The sequence below is a fragment of the Engraulis encrasicolus genome, chromosome 9, assembly GCF_034702125.1.
Source record: "Engraulis encrasicolus isolate BLACKSEA-1 chromosome 9, IST_EnEncr_1.0, whole genome shotgun sequence".
NCBI classification, from domain to species: domain Eukaryota; kingdom Metazoa; phylum Chordata; class Actinopteri; order Clupeiformes; family Engraulidae; genus Engraulis; species Engraulis encrasicolus.
In genome coordinates this window covers 44,423,694-44,443,006 of record NC_085865.1, presented here as the reverse complement: position 1 = coordinate 44,443,006, position 19,313 = coordinate 44,423,694, and the positions used below count along the sequence as shown (strand labels likewise).

Sequence of the window (19,313 nt, the reverse complement as noted above, 5' to 3'; positions counted from 1 at the left end):
ATTTGGAGCAACGTTTCGATCATAGATCTTCTTAGTTCAGGCATCTTCTTCATAGATCTTCTTCAGAGTCTTGTGTAAGCCTCAAAATGCCAGGTCCATGCATTAATTTATTTTATGAACATACATAGTATGGCATTTGATACTATACAGGTACAAGTTATCAGGTTAACTGTGACAGTTGAAATAAGTTCAGTGAGCTAAAGGACCAATATAGCACTTAGTGAATTCACCTTGTGGCCCTCTTGACCTTTTGAGTTACTGTATAGCTCAACACGTAAGCATTCTCTCCAAAAATGCCCTTGAGAAAAAGAGATAGTGAGGCCCACTCTAGAGTATAAAAGTAAGGCTTTCCCCCTCGTCTGGCATTCTGTCCCCACAGAACATCACACCATGAAGTCTCTCATTCTCCTGGCTTTGGTCGCTGTGGCTTGTAAGTTAGTTTTTCCCTGAAGTAAAATGTTGAGACTGAATGAAACTTTTAGGGTGGAACTATTTTTTTGCAGTGCCGTGAATGATTTAAATGCCTATCAAATGATAGTCAATGATATGTTCTTTGTGAGGTTCTTTCATGGCCTGTCTTCAATTGATTTTTTGTTGTTGAATACATTTAGTTGAATATCTTTTACACAAAAAGAACCTACAGTATATAGTGACAATTTTACCAAGAAATCCCATTTACTCTTGGTGCAGATGCCGCTCCTCTGGAAGAGGAGGACAAGATCGTCGGTGGCTATGAGTGCAGGAAGAACGCTCAGCCCTACCAGGTCTCCCTGAACTCTGGCTACCACTTCTGTGGAGGTTCCCTGATCAGCAGCACCTGGGTTGTGTCTGCTGCCCACTGCTACAAGTCGTAAGTAGATTTGGTTTGAACATTCTGAGTTCTCTAGTCTAAAATACAGTATCTGTATCTGCCAGAGGTGTCAGAGCTGAACAATTGCTCTCCATGTGCATCACAAACAGTCTTTTCCTGTATCTAAATTACAGTATTCCTGTATCTCAAGTACAGTATTCAGTAGTAGGCATACTGCCAGCCGTGCGAGCTGAACAATTGCTCTCCATAAGTATCACAAACTTGTCTTTTCCTTTTTTTCGCCCGCCATCAGCCGCGTTCAGCTGCGTCTGGGTGAGCACAACATCGACACCAACGAGGGCACTGAGCAGTTCATCAACTCCGCCAAGGTCATCAAGCACCCCAGGTACAACAGCCGCAACCTAGACAATGACATCATGCTGATCAACCTGAGCGGCCCGCCCGCCTCAACAGCTACGTCAACACGGTGGCCCTCCCCTCCAGCTGCGCTGGCGCTGGAACCAGCTGCCTGGTCTCCGGATGGGGAAACATGAGTGGAAGTGGCAGTAAGTTCATTCAGACTGATTGATTGATTGATTAATTGATTTTGTTTATTGACATTTTACAAAGCATTAAAAAGGTATACAAATAGGCCCTGCCGTGGTCAACCGGTAGGGCACTCGCCTGCCATGCGGCTGACCCGGGTTCAATTCCCGACCCAGGTCCTTTGCCAATCCCACCCCGTCTCTCTCCCAATTCGCTTCCTGTCAACCTCTCACACTGTCCTATCAAATAAAGTCGAAAAAGACCCAAAAATAAATATTTTTTTTAAAAAGGTATACAAATAAATAAGTCATCAATATGTCTTGAAAACCTTGTACAACAACACGTCAAAAGGATGACACAAAAAGCTTAGGGAGCTTGTTTCCATTGTGGTCCTTGAACCTGAACTAGTTAGACCAGTGGTTTTCAGAGAGGAGGCCAGGGACCCCTGGGGGTCCGACGAGGGGATGCTAGGGGGGCTGCAGCAGGTTGGCAGGAAAACCATAGCAAAACAGAATAAATATTTAAATAAATTAAATTTATTTAATTATTTGGTAATGTACACCAAAATAAAACAAAGATAAGCTTAACTACATATATTCCCATCAGTTAAGAACTGCATAATTACAGTCTATAGTATCTCTGAACATTATGGCAATTATCGTTAAGCTATTATGTTATATATCCCAGTGGGGTACTGACTAACAGACCTAGACTAATGGGTGTAAAAGGGGATGCACAGAAAAATAGTGTGGCACGAGCCATGTAAGGAGGGCCTTGGCTGGAATATACCAGTCTTGCCATAACGTTTGGGAAGCTCTGAGCTAGACCACAGGTGACACTGTTGCAACTGCTTGGGGCCCCGAGGCCACTAAACTGGAGGGCTGATAACCTTTAAAGGGGCACAATCAGGGCTCTAAATTAACTTTTTCCACCACCAGCCAATTTGGCTAGTAGACATTTTTTCTTACTAGCCAAATGGAAGGTCAACTAGACATTTTTTTTCTCACCAAAATAAACCATGCGTTAATTATGTTGCTTTTAATTATTTTATTAAACTAGGCTATGTCCTCAACACAGATAAACAATATAAATGAAGAGCTCTTTTCCAAAATGAGATATATCCATTTTATAGAATGTTGGGAAATGTACATTTTTTTATTGGCCATTCCATTGAAATACATTGCAAAATGCATTTTTATAGAGGTTTTAAAGTATGTTCTCAAAATATTTGAATGGCAAGAATTCACACATAGATGATAGGACCTCTTAACAGTCAATTCCAATATTAAAATGCAAAAAGTCAAAGATGGTGGATATAGCGTTTTGGGAAAAAAGCTCTTCAAATATTATACTCAATATAATTCAGTATATTCTATAATTATTTAGTAATTATATTTGTATTACCTGCATTTCATTATTTTTCATTCCATTTCCATATACTGCACAGACAGCCAAACACTAGCCTATTACCTCACACACCATCACCCAAACCTCACATACAGTATAGGCCTACAACTCACACAAACACAGCATGCCTTCAACACTAATGTCACACACATACCAGACTTTCAACATAGCCAAACACACACACACAACCAAACACTGCAAAACCTCATATCCCCTACACAGCATCACTTCACAGTGATGCTGTGAGAAGAGATGAAGGGAGGAGAAGGAGACGAGAGGAGGACAGGAGACACCCCCCCGGGCGCGCGCACGCACGCACACACACACACACACACACCTACACAGTGCGTGAATGATGTCTGCATTGTGTGTTTATGCTGCTGCTGCGTGACACCTTCAAGTTCCTCCAGGTCAAATTCATATTAGCTTTACTTACGATGCGCTTGGAATGACAATTACCGTTACGCTATGTCAACTAGATATCCAATAACACCACGGAGACCATGCTTACTTTGTTACTTTCGTCGCTAGTTTTTGTTATCTTTTTTTCACTTACTTGTGTCATACCCGTGCAGGGTCTTTGCGATGGCGTGGGCGTTATTAGGAAACGACAACTCCATCGTTTGTAGTTGCGAGGACCTCGCAAATATCAGACGGCTTCTGACGGCAACGACACTGTTTTGACAGACAGCTGTTCTAACTCCTGTCCCTCCACTCACGCGCGCCGTTTTCGCTCCACCAATACTCTATTTCACTGTCACAACGCTACTGTTACTTGCATTCATCGACACATAACCGTGCTTTAACCACTGCCACATTATTTTTCATCAGACCAAAACCTACAAAACCAAAGTAATCCGCGCTAGTCCGCTAATTGAACATATTTTATCAACACTAGTTCCAGCGCGCGGGTATCAAACACGCAGCCAATGGATGTGAGGCTGCCTTATTGTGATTAACGGTCAGCCAATGGGTGTGGGCTACATCATGATGGTAGGACTAATGTTCATGGGTAATGTAGGCGACGTTTTGACGTTCATCAGACGGCAGCTACAGATCTGTGCGTGCAGCTGTTTAACATTCAGTCGGGCACGCGCTACCGGCCAATTTGGCTAGTGGATGATTTTTTCTACCAGCCAAAATGATTTTTCACCCGCATTTGGCGTGTTGGCGTGCGTTAATTTAGAGCCCTGGGCACAATGTAGGATGACGTAGTTTGCGCGGTGCCCGTGGCATGCCTGTCTCAAAATCTGCACTGTCATTAAAAAATGCTGTTTAAATAAAATCGCTGTGAGAATGCTTTTCATCACGGAATGCCAGCAGTTGATACAAATCTGATTACGATATGTAAAGCAATTTTTTGTACGAGAAGTGTTTCCCACGACACTCAACCAGGTCGCTCTGACTAAAGTTACATTTCGGGTTCTCTGACAGCAGACTGTGACAGTAGTCGCGAGAGTCATCATTCACTTACTAATGACTCAAATAAGCATCGTCTGACTCGGGACAGTGATTAATTAAACTTTTAATCCTACATAGAGCCCCTTTAATCTACACAGCAGTGGCAATGCCGTTTTTTTTCAATGGTCCCAAAGTAGTCTAGAATTGCCTAGGACTACTGTATATGGGTAGATGACGTGACGTGTAAATTTTGCTGTCGCAGGCTCTTAAAATTAAGTAAATTCATGCTTTCAAAATTGTCAATGCTTTAAATGATTAAACTAATTTTGTTGTTGTGAAAAAGTAATGTGTAATAAATCCAGAGCTTAAATAAGTATACTTAATTTTGAGTCAAATGTCACATTTGTCCTATGGTGTGACTGAGGCAAGCCTGGTTCTCCATATTAAAACATTTTTTAAATAAATAATCAAAGCTCAGTCATTTGTCTAAACAACCCTGGCATGTTTTTCAAGGTGTCTATTTTAGTAAGTGGCAATGCTTTTTTTTTTTCCTGTTTTTCTGAGACCGTATGGACTTATGAAACTTTGTCGCAGAAAACAATGTCCTGTGGTGTGACATCATATTTTTGGTTAATTCTGTGGATAATTATCTATTGTTGAAGCTCCAGCGGTACAGAAATTGTGACTTTAGACCCTTAAGAAGCCAATGGCAAGGGTGGATTTTAGATTTTTCTCTCAGAGTTCTTCAGTCAATCAATTATGTTTTGCTACCACAAGATGTATTAGTTTTGTAGTCCTTTGGTGTGACAGCCATAAAATACATTTTGACAATAGTGTATATTTTTCATATTTTTTTCTTATGTAGATGTATGAAAATGCATCTTACTAAAGGTGAAATTGTATTTCAGTTGGCAACGACATGGCTTTAAATTAACTCAAACGCTCAAAAGTCCTATTGTGTGATGGTAAAAGTCCTATGGTGTGATGGTAAAAGTCCTATGGTGTGACACTTTGGAGTATCACACCAAAGGACAAACAGGTCACACCAATGGACTAGATACTTGAGAAATAGCTTTTAAAACAACTGGTAGAACATATTTTTTTTGTTTTGTTGTTTGACTAGATAAATATTGTGTATTCAAATTACTTATTCCTTTATTGGCCTTTGGAATTTATACTTTGATGCATTGTTGATGAATATTTGCTGTTGATTTTAGATACTGTCAAATGATATAAAATGTCATTAATGGTGCTTTGAAACCATAAAATACATATGTTATGTATATATTATACAAATGTATAACGGTAACAGTGAAGGAAAGATCAGTGAGAGAGTATATAGAGGCGTATAGATGAATAAAGTATGTTGTGGAGAGCTCAATATACAGCATAAATGTGCTGTCCAGCTTGAGATACCAAACAGGCACTGGCCACTACACACTACAGGTTCAATGGTGTGACAGTCATAGCATACCTACAAAAGTGTGATGGTCATGCCAAGGTCACACTTCAGTATGAGTCTTATGAGCTCTGCAGGTTACATTCAATGACCGCATGGCTGTCATTAAGAGTTACGATTCAAAGACTTATAAGTGTAAAGTGTAGGTCCATATTGACTACAACATTATATTATGATCAAAAGACAAAATAATCATGTTGATATATTTGTTTCTGGCTCAGTTTTGCATTTCTGTCCTTTAGCGTGACATGAATGTCCTACGGTGTGACATGTTTTAAACGCTCAAATATTTGTTTGAGCTAAACAATATGTTTGATAAACACTGAATATTGCATTAGGGAAGAACAAATTATCGTCCCTGAAAAGTTAGTATAAATTCAGACAATTTTGAACATTTAAAAGAAAGATATCCCTGTTTTTCCTTGAAGGTTTCTAGTAATCTCACATCTAATGGGGAAAAAAATACTTAAATGGTAATTTCTCATTAAATTAAGACTTTAAAAAATTGCGATAAATATGAAGAGTGTAACAATGTTCATAAAACTCCATCAAGTCATTACTACATTACTTAATATATTTATTTCTTAACGTCACACCAAAGGACATATTTTCAGCAAATTGCTTTATCAACGTAAATAAATAATCAATGAATAGACCAACATTGTGACCACTTGGATTTTTTGAAAGATTAATTGCTGCACTACGTAGACATATACTTTTTTCCCTCATAAACAATGTTTTGTGAAAAAAATGTTTTTTGCTGCCTATCCGTCATCTACCCATATGCACCGGAAACTGTTGTGTTGTGCTGGCTTGCAAACCTGATCTGGAGCCTCACCTGCTCTTCTTCCTGTGACCACGCAGACAACTACCCATCCCGCCTGATGTGCCTGAACATCCCCATCCTGAGCGACAGCACCTGCAGAGGAGCCTACCCCAACCAGATCACCTCCAACATGTTCTGCGCTGGATACATGGAGGGAGGCAAGGACTCTTGCCAGGTAAAGAGCACTTCCTTCATTCGTTGTCACATGTTTTAGATCATGTTTTACATCAGCCTCTCTGATGGGCAACATACTGTATGCCAGTGGCCTCCAAATGTAGGGCGGCCCGTGGGCCAGATCCGGCCCTGCCATGAAGTTGGAAAAGAAAAGTTTGGGATATTTGTTTGGCCCTCAGCCTCATTCACGTTAAATAATTTGGCCCTTTGGGAAAAATAATTGGAGACCATTAGGGCGGTAACGATACACTCGACTCACGATTCGGTTCGTGTCACGATTTTTGTCCTACGGTTCGATATACCCGACATTTTTTTAAATGAATTAATCTACTTTTTGCTCTTGTTTTATGGACTGAAGTGTAACAGAACTTTGAGAGGGCGTATCACAATACCGCTTTCTTGCACCCCAATATAGTATCGTGACACTGCGTTAGGCTTGGGCGATGTCCCCCTAATTGGCAGCTGACGATGTTTACAGTGAGACGATGCGATGGACGATGACATCGTCGTCGGTGGGGGGGGGGAAATATTATTTTTTTATTACATTTTTTTTTTTAAATTATCATATGTTTCGTTTTTTTGGCTTTTGCCAAGCTATTATTTTAATATATTTGCTTTAAGAGTAGGCCTAAGTCAAATATATTAACAGTTTTTAAATTCTTACAAAAAAAGAAGTTTAAACCTCCTCCAGCTGCGCTACTGTCTGCAACAGAGATGGTCGCTCCTCTGCTGTCTGTGAGAGCGACTCTCCCCGACCGACCCCTCCCCATCGCCCTTCCTGTCTCTCGTGTCACCATCAGCTGCTTCAAGCCCGCTCTTCCAAACTCCACCGCGTGGAAACTTATTTTCAGTAAATTTCGCGATGCAGCCTACTGCAGGCTGCTACTAGAGTGTGTTATTTAACGGCGTAGTTCTATTTCAAGACCAGCTGTGTCACTGCGTTTTTTGCATACCGGCACATAACTTTAGCCATGCAGGGAAGCCCAGAACGTCTGTCAAATGGAAGAGATGAGAACCCACGCGTGCCTTCTCAAGGTTTTGCAATGGATTTTAGCCCGAGTTAGCAAATTACCCGACGCGAATGTTTCTTAAGCACACGGCGAGACTTTTTAATTAATCAATGGAAACAATTGCGGTGAAGCCACAAAGACGCGGGCAGACATGGAATCGCTTGCGCTCCCTCTTGGCAGTGGGCTAATCAGAAATGTAGCCTACAATCTTGTGTGGCTACTTCACAAGACACCTCCATCGCGGAGAGATTAAACATTTTGAGTCGAATTTCCGTTAAACATGAAATGGTAAACTGTCGCAATTGCTGAACGATTTGTTGCTTTCACTTTAGGCTACTCCGGAGGGAGAACCAATGCCTCATGACTCTCCGTTGTAGAAACTTGGGTCACATAAGTAGGCAATCAGACACTTACTTGAACTCATATGCAGCAAACAATAGCAGGGCTTAGTTCACAAGTTTTTTTTTTTTATTCCATTGCGGTTTTTTTCGTAGCTATAAAATTCACTCTGCTTGAGGCTTGTGTTGACAACCTCGGTCCGTTCAGTCCTGCTACCTGCGCAGTCCGCTGCTACTAAGGACTTTACGGTAATGTTTCAGTTTATTGCAATGCCAAGCACCGTAATGATGGCAATAGCAGCGGCTTCAAAAATACAAATTCCTTGGCATCACGATGTTGGCTGTCCATCGTGATGCCAGCTGTCCATCGCCGATGGACGATGACATCGTCTATCGGTACAACCCTACACTGCGTATCACAATTTCTCAGTTCGATACAGTATCGTCACAGCCCTAGAGACCACTGTTGCATGTTGTGTGTTATGTGCTGCACTTTTCTCACCACGCTCTATCTCTCATCATCCCACATCCAGGGTGACTCCGGTGGCCCCGTGGTCTGCAACGGCGTGCTGCAGGGTGTGGTGTCCTGGGGATACGGCTGTGCCATGAGGAACAAGCCCGGTGTCTACGCCAAGGTGTGCAACTACAACTCCTGGATCAGCAGCACCATGTCCTCCAACTAAATCCTTCGTCAGGGATGCATGGGACTGATATGTGGTAGAGCACTTAACAACAGCTCTTCAAACGCATTTCAATAAACAAACATCACTATTGAAATATACAATTTTGCTTTGTCATCTCTTTTCAATCGCAAAAAGTACAGCCAATCAAGTTGAAATGTTCTCTAACATCATAATAAATATACTTCTACTTGATAAATAGTTCCCACAACATGGGGTTCTGAAAGCCTCCATGTGCTCTCAGATGCATAGAAGCACCCCCAGCCCAGCATGCCAGAAAGTACCCAGCCTAAACCCAATGCTCTCTCAGAGTCCCCAGCTTTAGGCCAGCAGTTTCATTCCCCAGTATGACATCACGTCTCATCTTATCACGTTTTATATCACAAACATAGAGAGCTCTTAGATCCTGACAGACCTCATAACAACAGACAACCGTAATCCAGTGTTCCAAGTAGAATGGAGGAGGTGGCCTACACCAGTGTTTCCCAACCAGGGGTACGTGTACCACTAGGGGTACGTGAGCACGCTGCAGATGGTACTTGGAAAAATATTATTATTATAACAAATGTATGGAGCAGTCACATCAGGACAGAGAAAGCGATATGGAACATGAATTAGGGGGTACTCATGGCACAACTAAGATGCTTAGGGGATACGCAAGACAAAAAAGGTTGGGAAACACTGGCCTACACACATTGAGTCTTTGTTTGCAGGTGCAGCTATCTCAATGGAAATCACTTGAAAATTATAGAAGAAGCACAACACTGCTACAATTAAAGTTAAGTTTAATGTTTTAACATTAAAACCTTGACCATAATTATAGCTCTGTTGCACTTCTTCTATAATTTTCAAGTAATCCAGTGCTCGAAAAACCTTGACACAATCCTTGGGAAACAACAACACCATGTTGTTTTATCAATAACATAATTTCTGATGAAGGATGTAACTTCTAGTGTCTGACATCGCACCAGATAGCATCTTTATGTAGGAGGCTTCATGTCTGGCTGGGAGAAAGGCCATCTCAACAATGAGAAGGGCCAGTTCCAGTCCAGTCCCTCTGTTCTGCAGACCTCAGGGCTAAGTTATTGTAGCAGAAATGAGTGTGGACGACGCCTTCGCACCGTTTCACAGTCTATTACGCCCACAGCCAGAGACAACATAAATGACATCTCTCTGGCAGCAGCACTGTGTCATTTTAAAAAGCTCCGTCAAAAAGACTGGTCACTCTTATAGCGGGGGAAAAAAGAGAAAGGAAAAGCTTGCAAAGAATTGCATTCATCTGTGGCTTGTCTGCCTCGGGCTTGTGTGTCTGCTTGCAGGGAGTCAACGCTGGCAAAATTGTTTTAAATTGTGGTGATGCCGTTTTCAAAATGTTTGGGGTATGGCATCACAAAGAGATTGCTTGAGACAGGGCACTTAGGGGGGATCGACCAAAAAAAAACCAAAACAACAAAGACATGATTTTGGTGCCAGAGCGTCAGGGCGTCAGGGTCAGCTTCAGAGAAGAAGAAAAAAAAAGGTTAAATGCATTTGAACAACTTGTGACACGGCCTGGTAATTAGATGTCTGACCTGGCTAACTTAATTTTACATCCGTTTAAACTGACCTTCAGCGCTTGCAACCTAATGAGACTGAGAGGCAGAGCAGTCACTCAGCGATCCACTCATGCTTGGCACAGAGAGAGAGAGATGGATAGAGAGAGGGGGAAGGGGGGGGTGAAGAGGGGACACATGAGAGAGAGGAGAAAAGAACATGATGGGATGAGCGAGGGGAAAGGATGACAGAGAGAAAGAAAAAAGAGATAGAGGGGGCGGACAGAGAGGAATGGAAAAAGGACATGAGAGAGAATTGGAGAGAGAGAGAGAGAGCACCGTACAGTACATGATTGGGTAAGAGTGAATGGAAGGGAAAGAAAGAAAGAAAGTGAATGCAGGGGAGAGAGAGAGAGAGAGAGAGAGAGAGAGAGAGAGAGAGAGAGAGAGAGAGAGAGAGAGAGAGAGAGAGAGAGAGAGAGAAAAGTGAAGGACATAAAAGCAAAGGGGAGAGAGGAAGAAAAGAATCGGAGGAGAGAAGGATGGATGAGAAGCAGGGAGGGATGAGACAGATAGAGAACAAAAAAGAGAGCAAGCCAATAAAGAGAACAAGAAAGAAGCGCAGGGTGAGGAGAGAGCATCGACGACAGAGAATTGGAGAGAGAACAAAAGAAAGGATGGGAGATAAGGAACATGACATAATGAGCAAGAGAGAGAGAGAGAGAGAGAGAGAGAGAGAGAGAGAGAGGATGACGAAGTGAAAGAGAGAGGGAACATTGGAGAAAGGACATGAGAGAGAATGACAATGCGCCAAAAAAACAACAAATGCAATAAATGCTATGAAGAATGAAAGGAGAACGAAAAAGGACATGAGATGGAGAGAGTAAGAGAAAGAAATTGGGGAAAAGAAGAAAGGGAAAATGACGAGAGAGAAAGACTGAGCGAGAGATAGAGAGGGAGGGAGGGGGGTGAGAGGGTGAAGGAGAGCGGTGAAGAAAGAAAAAATGACGAGACAGAAAGAGAGAGGGGGGGGGGTGGACACAGTGAGAGCATACACAAGAGAGCTTGGGTTGACCTGCCTGGCTGTGATGGGATGTTGTAGGGCGGGGGAGGCAGAAGCAGAGGGAGAGGGAGAGGGAGAGGCTGTGTGATGGGGAGGCAGAGGCAGAGGCAGAGGCAGAGGCTGAGGCAGAGGCAGAGGCAGAGGCAGAGGCAGAGGCAGAGGCAGAGGCAGAGGCAGAAGCAGAGGCAGAGGGAGAGGCAGAGGGAGAGGCAGAGGCAGAGGCAGAGGCAGAGGCAGAGGCAGAGGCCTGCTGGGTAATAAGCTTTGTGGAAGCCTGGCGGCCCAGTGTCAGCCTGTCAAGACTTCAGAGAGCCACTGAAGGGCAAAAGCAGCGGGAGGACTGTCTTAGCAGGCTATCCCTCCAAGAACAACTAGCGTCGTATACTGTCTTAGCAGACTGTCCCTCCACCACAAGAACAACTAGCGTTGTATACAGGCTGCGGGAGGAGTGTCTTAGCAGGCTATCCTTCCAAGAACAAGTAGCGTTGTATACAGTCTTAGCAGGCTATCCTTCCACAAGAACAACTAGCGATGTATACAGGCTGCTGCCAGAGATCTTATAGACAGAGATAAGTCATTTCAGTTCATTTCTGGTATCTCCTTTCCGTCGGATGAACGCCCCTTTAGGAGACCTTCGGTTAGGACACCTTCGGAGTCCTGAGGTTGAGAATAAATGGAGTCCCCTTAGCGCTGTAGATGGCGGTAGCGCACTTCTTGTGCCAACACCTCAAAAATAGAAGAAGAAGGAGGGGAAAACGCCCCCTTAGGAGACCCAACTTGAGCACACTCTTTTGCATTGGGTGGACATGTTTTGAATCCTCGTCATTACTCCACCCTCTTTGATCCTAACATCATCCCTCCACAAGAGCAAAAGTGTTACATTCATTTCAAACAGGCTTCTCTATGCATCACATACAATGTCATTATAGGTTTCCCTTTACAACCGACACTGCAATCACTGCAATTTAACAGGCTATCCATCCATAAGTCTCTACTACAGTCTCAACAAGAGTCACAACTAGAGTCCTTAAACCACTGCAGCATCTCTGTCGGCACAGGCTATCCTCCTCTGCAAGAACACAGGCATCTCATAGTCTGGCACAGACTTCCTTCAACAAGCATCACATACATTATTGTATTCACTACACACATCCAGTCCACAAGAGCATATGCGTCTCCTATAGTTTGACGCAGACTTCCCTCTACAAGCATCATACAGTCTGAACATGCCCTTGGCAAGAATACAAGTGTTGCATGCAGTCTGAAGAGGATGCTCTCTATAGGTATCACACCCAGAGCTCTTTCCAAAACGCTATATCCACCATTTTTGTCTTTTTGAATTTTAATATTGGAATTGACTGTTAAGAGGACCTATCTTCTCTGTGTGAATTCTTGCCTTTCAAATGTTTTCAGAACATACTTAAAAACCTCTATACAAATGCATTTTGCAATGCATTTCAATGGAATGCCCAATACAAAAATGTCAATTTCCCAACATTCTATAAAACGGATATATCTCATTATGGAAAAGAGCTCTTCACATGTACAATCTGCAGGGGCTTCCCTTTATAACTGCCAGAAGACTCGAGACTCGCATACTACTTTAAAAGGCTTGCCTCAGTATGTATCATACAGTCCACTCTACACTCCCTCTGCAAACACTGCATGTCCTAACAGTATAAGAATGTACAGTCTGAATCCCTTCATAATGCATACAGCAGGTGAAGGTAGAACTGGCGTCCGCGCCTCTGTCTGTCTTAGGAAGTTTCGCTCGGTGCAAATTTGGTCTGTGGAGCCATTTTATTCATTTTAAATGTGTATTACAGTTGGCCCACGTACACCATAACTGTATAGTGTTTTAAAATGTGAACATGAAAATGTGTGTATCACAGGAATATGAGTGGGCCCAGGTCATTGAAACAGTGCACACTCAAATGCAACAGAATATGTGTAGGCACATTTTAACATTTGGCCCGCGAGTTTGGCCCGCAACTTCGCTCCAGATTCTGATTTTGGCCCTCGGCCAATTGGAGTTTGACACCCCTACCCCAATGCACACAGTACATATTGGAACATAGTGGACTTCTCTAAGAGGTTTTTCCCTTTATGCCAAGGTTTGCAAGCGTCACATCATAACTGATCTGTTCTTTCTGCCTTCTCTGTCCCTGTTCTCTGAATCAGGTCCAGCCACCACTTTTCTAGGTGTTGTAAAAGGAAATATCTAGAACAGTGGTTCCTGACTTCTCCAGAATTTATTTTGCCAATGCTCCAGTCGAAACACACACACAGACATACACAGACATACACAGACACACACAGACACAAACACAGACACAGACACAGACACAGACACAGACACAGACACAGACACACACACACACACACACACACACACACACACACACACACACACACACACACACACACACACACACACACACACATTGCTGAACAGCGCCAGATGTCAAAACAGCAACCCGAAACTAAAGAAAACATTTCCTTTGCTTCCAATTGCTTTACACTGTATGAGAGAAATTGTGTCATTATTGTAAGTGATAACAACAAAAAAGTGCTACCCTGAACCACATACTGTGTTACTGCGCTGGCATCCCAAGAGATGGGAGACTGTTTTGCACACATTTTTCCTTTTGACATATGCTCATGATAACTCTGCATCTAAACTACACAAGCCAAACTTTTAGAAATATACTGTATGTACACCATCACATTAAAGGCACGCCAATTGCCCATTACTGCTATATTCCTCCAAGTGTGCTGTATTTTTGTGTGATATTGCTAACATAGTATGCTATAATGTGAAATGTGATATGCCCCAATAGATTTTATGTTTTTTATGAGGGTCGTAAATATTCCATATAATATGGCAGCTCAGACGCCACTACAGACACACAACAGATTGGCTCTCTCTATTGTCTTCTCTCTCTGCTTGGCTCTCTCTATTGTCTTCTCTCTCTGCTTCCTTCCTTCTCACTCCCCCCCCCCTCTCTCTCTCTCTTCACCTCTCATCAATTAATGATGGCAGCACGTTGATGCTCATATGATAATGATTGGAGTTGGAGAAGGGTACAAGTGTTTCTTGAGGATGCAAAGGAGAGGATTCTTTCCTTCTCATGTTGAATGAAAGTATTGAGTATCTCTCTCTCTCTCTCGCTCTCTCTCTCTCTCTCTCTCTCTCTCTCTCTCTCTCTCTCTCTCTCTCTCTCTCTCTCTCTCTCTCTCTCTCTCTCTCTCTCTCTCTTGCTCAACTTCCCCTTTAGAGATTCTTACATTTACTGTATTTTCTCCCAACCTCTTTCTAAATCCCCCCAAATGATCTGTGGTTTTCTCCCCATCTCGTTTGGAAAAGATGCACTTACTCCCTTAGAGCCGGAGTGCAAATGTGGTGCTGATGCGGGATGCGATTTTCCTGAATTAGTCCCTGATTGGTCCACTGGCTTTGGCACAGCGCCATGGCAACCCAGCGGGTGGGCACCTCTAATAAACAGACCCGGCGGTCTGAGCCGAGCGAGCAAAGCGTCCCTGACAAATCACACACACACTCGCGCACACACTCACACTCGCACACGCGCGCACACACACACACACACACACACACACACACACACACACACACACACACACACACACACACACACACACACACGTGCTGCTCGTTCAGCTCCTGAGTAGAGACGCCACACACACACACACACACACTCACACACACACACACACACACACACACACACACACACACACACACACACACACACACACACACACACACACACACACACACTGCTTGTTCAGCTCCTGAGTAGAGACACACACACACACACACACACACACACACACACACACACACACACACACACACACACACACACACACACACACACACACACACACACACACACACACACACACACACACACGCTGCTCGTTCGGCTCCTGACCTCAGCAGAGACGCCACAGCATGACACCTCCTGCTGACATCTTGTTCATGTGCTGCAGATGTTGCAGTCATGACCCCCTGTGAAGGCCCAAGAGACATGGCTTCCCTCCCTTATTGTTTCATTTTGCGAAACTTGTGATGTATCTCCTGCATGTTTCTCTCCCTCTCTGTGTGTGACTGTAACAACCACCTCAAATGTGACTGTAACAACCACCTCAAATGTGACTGTAACAACCACCTCAAATGTGACTGTAACAACCACCTCAAATGTGACTGTAACAACCACCTCAAATGTGACTGTAACAACCACCTCAAATGAACTCACACCTGGCCCTGCCGTGGCTCGGGCGGTGGGGCACTGTGCTGCCGCGCCGGCAACCCGGATTCGATTCCGGCCTGGGTCCTTTGCCGACCCATCCCAGTCTCTTTCTCCCCACTTGTTTTCTATTGATATCTTCAATGTCCCATCACAAAACAAAGGCAAAAAGCCTTAAAGGAAAAGGAAAGCAAAAGGACAGCACTCTTCAGATTTTTCTGTGCTTATTCGCCCATGAACATCTCGGGTAGAGCCCTTCTTCAGCGTGTAATGGCAATTGCCATTATTCTTGGATGAGAAATGACAACCAGTTAACACCAAACTTCCCCTTCCTCATATCCTCTGACAGATGAAGGGCTCTGTTCTTTTTAGACTGAGAGGGCTGGCTGGTGCCTGAGATACAGCACCAGGCTGGTGCCAGCTTCCTTGTGCCTGCTATGCCACTTATGATGCCACCTGCTGATGCCACACAGCTAGCAGCTGCTTTGGAGAGCATAACCTGCCCATTTCAAATGTCAATCCCCAGGAAATGGCAAAGGCAAGCAGTAAGCGAATATTTCTGCCACCACCCTCCCCCCACCCTCTCTACACTTACCCTTTTATCTTATCAATCTTTTTCCAATCTCTAGCTCCAGCTCTCCATCTTTTCTATATCTTTCTTCTGTCATTTTTATATCACTTTTTTCTGTTTAATAATACACTCTTGTATATAACTTTGCAACAATGATGACAAATGAGATTGTATTAATTTTGCTGCTCCCTCAATAAGCACTTTGCTCAATACAGCAATTTGCACCTAAGTGGTTTGAGACCTGATAAACTAGTTTGCATCACAACAAGGCATCACAACAGTCTCAGATCATTTAGCTCTATTGCCGCATTCCGAAAAATCATTGCCAGAAAGTTGTCTGGTTTTCAGACTATTAGTAAAATATGAGCTACATATAATACTGTATAATAAACACAATGATGCATACACACTCTGTACAATAGCCTACTTTCATCTTGTTTTAGTATATACTATAGGTACATCTTATATCTTGTGATGCACTTGCACTAAGCAAATTACAAATACACACAGCCACACACACACACACACACACACACAAACACACACAGACACACAGACACTGAGACAGAGACAGAGACAGAGACAGAGACAGAGACAGAGACACAGACACACACACACACACACACACACACACACACACACACACACACACACACACACACACACACACACACACACACACACACACACACACACACACACACACACACACACACACACACACACACACACACACACACACAGCCACACAAACCATAATAATGTATATTGCATGCAATGCATATGGTAGAGCATAATGAAGTCATGGTGTTCTACTTAATGCTATAGGGAGATGATACGTTCCTCTTCCTTCAACACAAACCGTCTGTCCCTGTCGCCTGATCGCTCTAAGAAATCTCAGGCAAGACTGTTCTCTGTCATTGTCCTCAGTGGTGGAATGAACTCCCAGAGACAGCAAGACTAGACACATCTCTCTCTACCTTCAAGAAGCAAGTAAAGACTTTATGTGGACTCTATGACGTGTGTGTGTGTGTGTGTGTGTGTGTGTGTGTGTGTGTGTGTGTGTGTGTGTGTGTGTGTGTGTGTGTGTGTGTGTGTGTGTGTGTGTGTGTGTGTGTGTGTGTGTGTGTGTGTGTTTAAAAAGCATCTGCCTGTTGCTACCTCAAAATTGTCCCCAAATTGTAGGACAGGGCGAATTTTGACATTCCAGTTTCTAACTCCACAAAAAGAAGGCAGAAAGATAGGGTGTAACATAGTCGAATGTCCTATCAAACAGCTTCCTTGGTGGAGGTATGCAGTCTCTGAGTGCATTTCTAGTTCTGCATATTTCCTGTACACCTTGTATCTACTACTACCGGTAGTTGTTGACAATGATTATGTCCTCGATTGGTAAGTCGCTATGTTAAAAAAAACATTTGCCAAATAAGATGTGATGTAGTAAGTCTATCTATATGCTGACTTATGCTACAGCATTCACTACCTACTGTCGTAGTACCTTCTATAACTATTATCAGCTCTGAACTCCACTGAGGTCTCAGGAATACATGTATGTACACATCTGTCTTAACACCTCATTGTTGGTGATGAAAGGAAACACACCTGTAACATTTCCCTAAGTAACAGCTAGTTGACAAGAGGGTTGCAAGCTCAAGCTCTGAACATATTTTGAGCATGATGTCATGTCTATATACCACCATCCACTGCTGCCGATCTGCCATACCACACATAATGACAAAAGGTGAACTTTTATTATGTTCAGTGGGTGTTGAGCATAATGAGGAATCCCTTTCAATGTTCTGCCAATCAAACATTTCTGTCTATCAAATCTGTCAGTCTACAAATCTGTGCCATGCCCCCTGGCAGGGCCGGTTCTGGCTTATTTGGTGCCCTAGGCGAATTTGAGTTCTGGCGCCCCCCCCATTAGCTTTGAAAGAAAAAAAAACTCTTTCTTATACCTTACAGAACACAAGAGTAATATCCGTAGTAAGCTTAACTAAATAGCATCAAGAACAATAACCGTTTTTCATCAAATGGATTTGTGGTTCTTTTTGACAGGCGACCAACACATCAGATTGAGTCGCATGAAAATAGCTTCACTGTGTGGTGTGTTGGATGTGATGGTGGTGGGGCCCCCAACCCCAGATGAGAGGGAGGTTATCAATGTGTTTGAATTGTAACGTGAAATTGAAATGCCAGGAGAGTGATACAGTAGGCCTACTTGCATGTAAAATGCATGTGTAGACAATAAGCCTACCAATGAGGTCTGCATTGATCTACACTACCTACAGCATCACAAAGCATGGCAGCATAACAATTTTAATAAGCTACACATTTGTGCTGTCTTCCAAACCAATTTCATTTCTGGACTGGAAATAGTGGTGCATTTGTGAGGAGCATGAGAAGGGGGCTATCTGTGTTTGAACTGGAGGGACAGGGTGAGAGAAAGGGAGAAGAGCTGTCACGCTATTGAATTTCATAATATACAAAATATAGTAAATAGCCTCACTTGTCTGCTGTGCATGGTTCTGTTACATGATTAATGTAGGCTATGTCATTCTGGTCTGGAAATTAATGTTTTTTAAGCTTACAACAAGCAGGTAATTCATGTGGATGGAGATATGGCAGCTAAAATTGTTTTAAACATTGCACCAGTCTTACTTTACATTGCTTGTCAACCTAAGCAAGTATTATGATATCAGGTGGGTGTTAGTGAGTAGTGAGTAGGCTACTAACAGCTACTTTACTGGATTTCATTGCTTGGCATACTTGGCTAATGTTAGCATGCTAACTAGCGATTTCTCTGATCAAAAACAAAGCTCTTTTTCTCTCTAATTCCAAATAGTAACCTCATAACTATTAGGCTTTCCATAATCACAAATCGCAAAATAATCGAAACGCTACTCAAATGGGGTCTTATTATTTCTAGCTTCGAACTTAATATTAATATTTCAGGACAAAAAATTATAAAAAATCACAAAAATTATAATGGTAAAAAACTCCATTGACACCCATTCATTTTGCACTGTCCCGTGGTTAGGGTTAGCCAGTTGTGGCTAGTAGCAAGTTCCGTGAGTGAACACCCCCTGTTGCGACTTCATAAAAAACTTCATATCGCAAAATTACGCATAGGAGAGCGCCATTTCGGCGCTCCTTCTTCACATGGCGCTCTAGGCGACCGCCTAGCCGGCCTATGCTAAAAACCGGCCCTGCCCCCTGGTCAAGAATGCCCATCTAAAACATTGTAA

The 19,313-nt window shown here is 43.0% G+C and overlaps 1 protein-coding gene and 1 pseudogene across 1 annotated transcript in view; one reads left to right on the top strand and one right to left on the bottom strand.

The window, feature by feature from the left end:
- Positions 1-19,313, bottom strand: part of vopp1b (VOPP1 WW domain binding protein b) — a 92,575-nt gene that overhangs the window by 25,295 nt on the left and 47,967 nt on the right. The gene's annotated exons all lie outside the window — the stretch shown is intronic.
- LOC134455871 (trypsin-3-like) lies at positions 391-8,706 on the top strand (annotated as a pseudogene).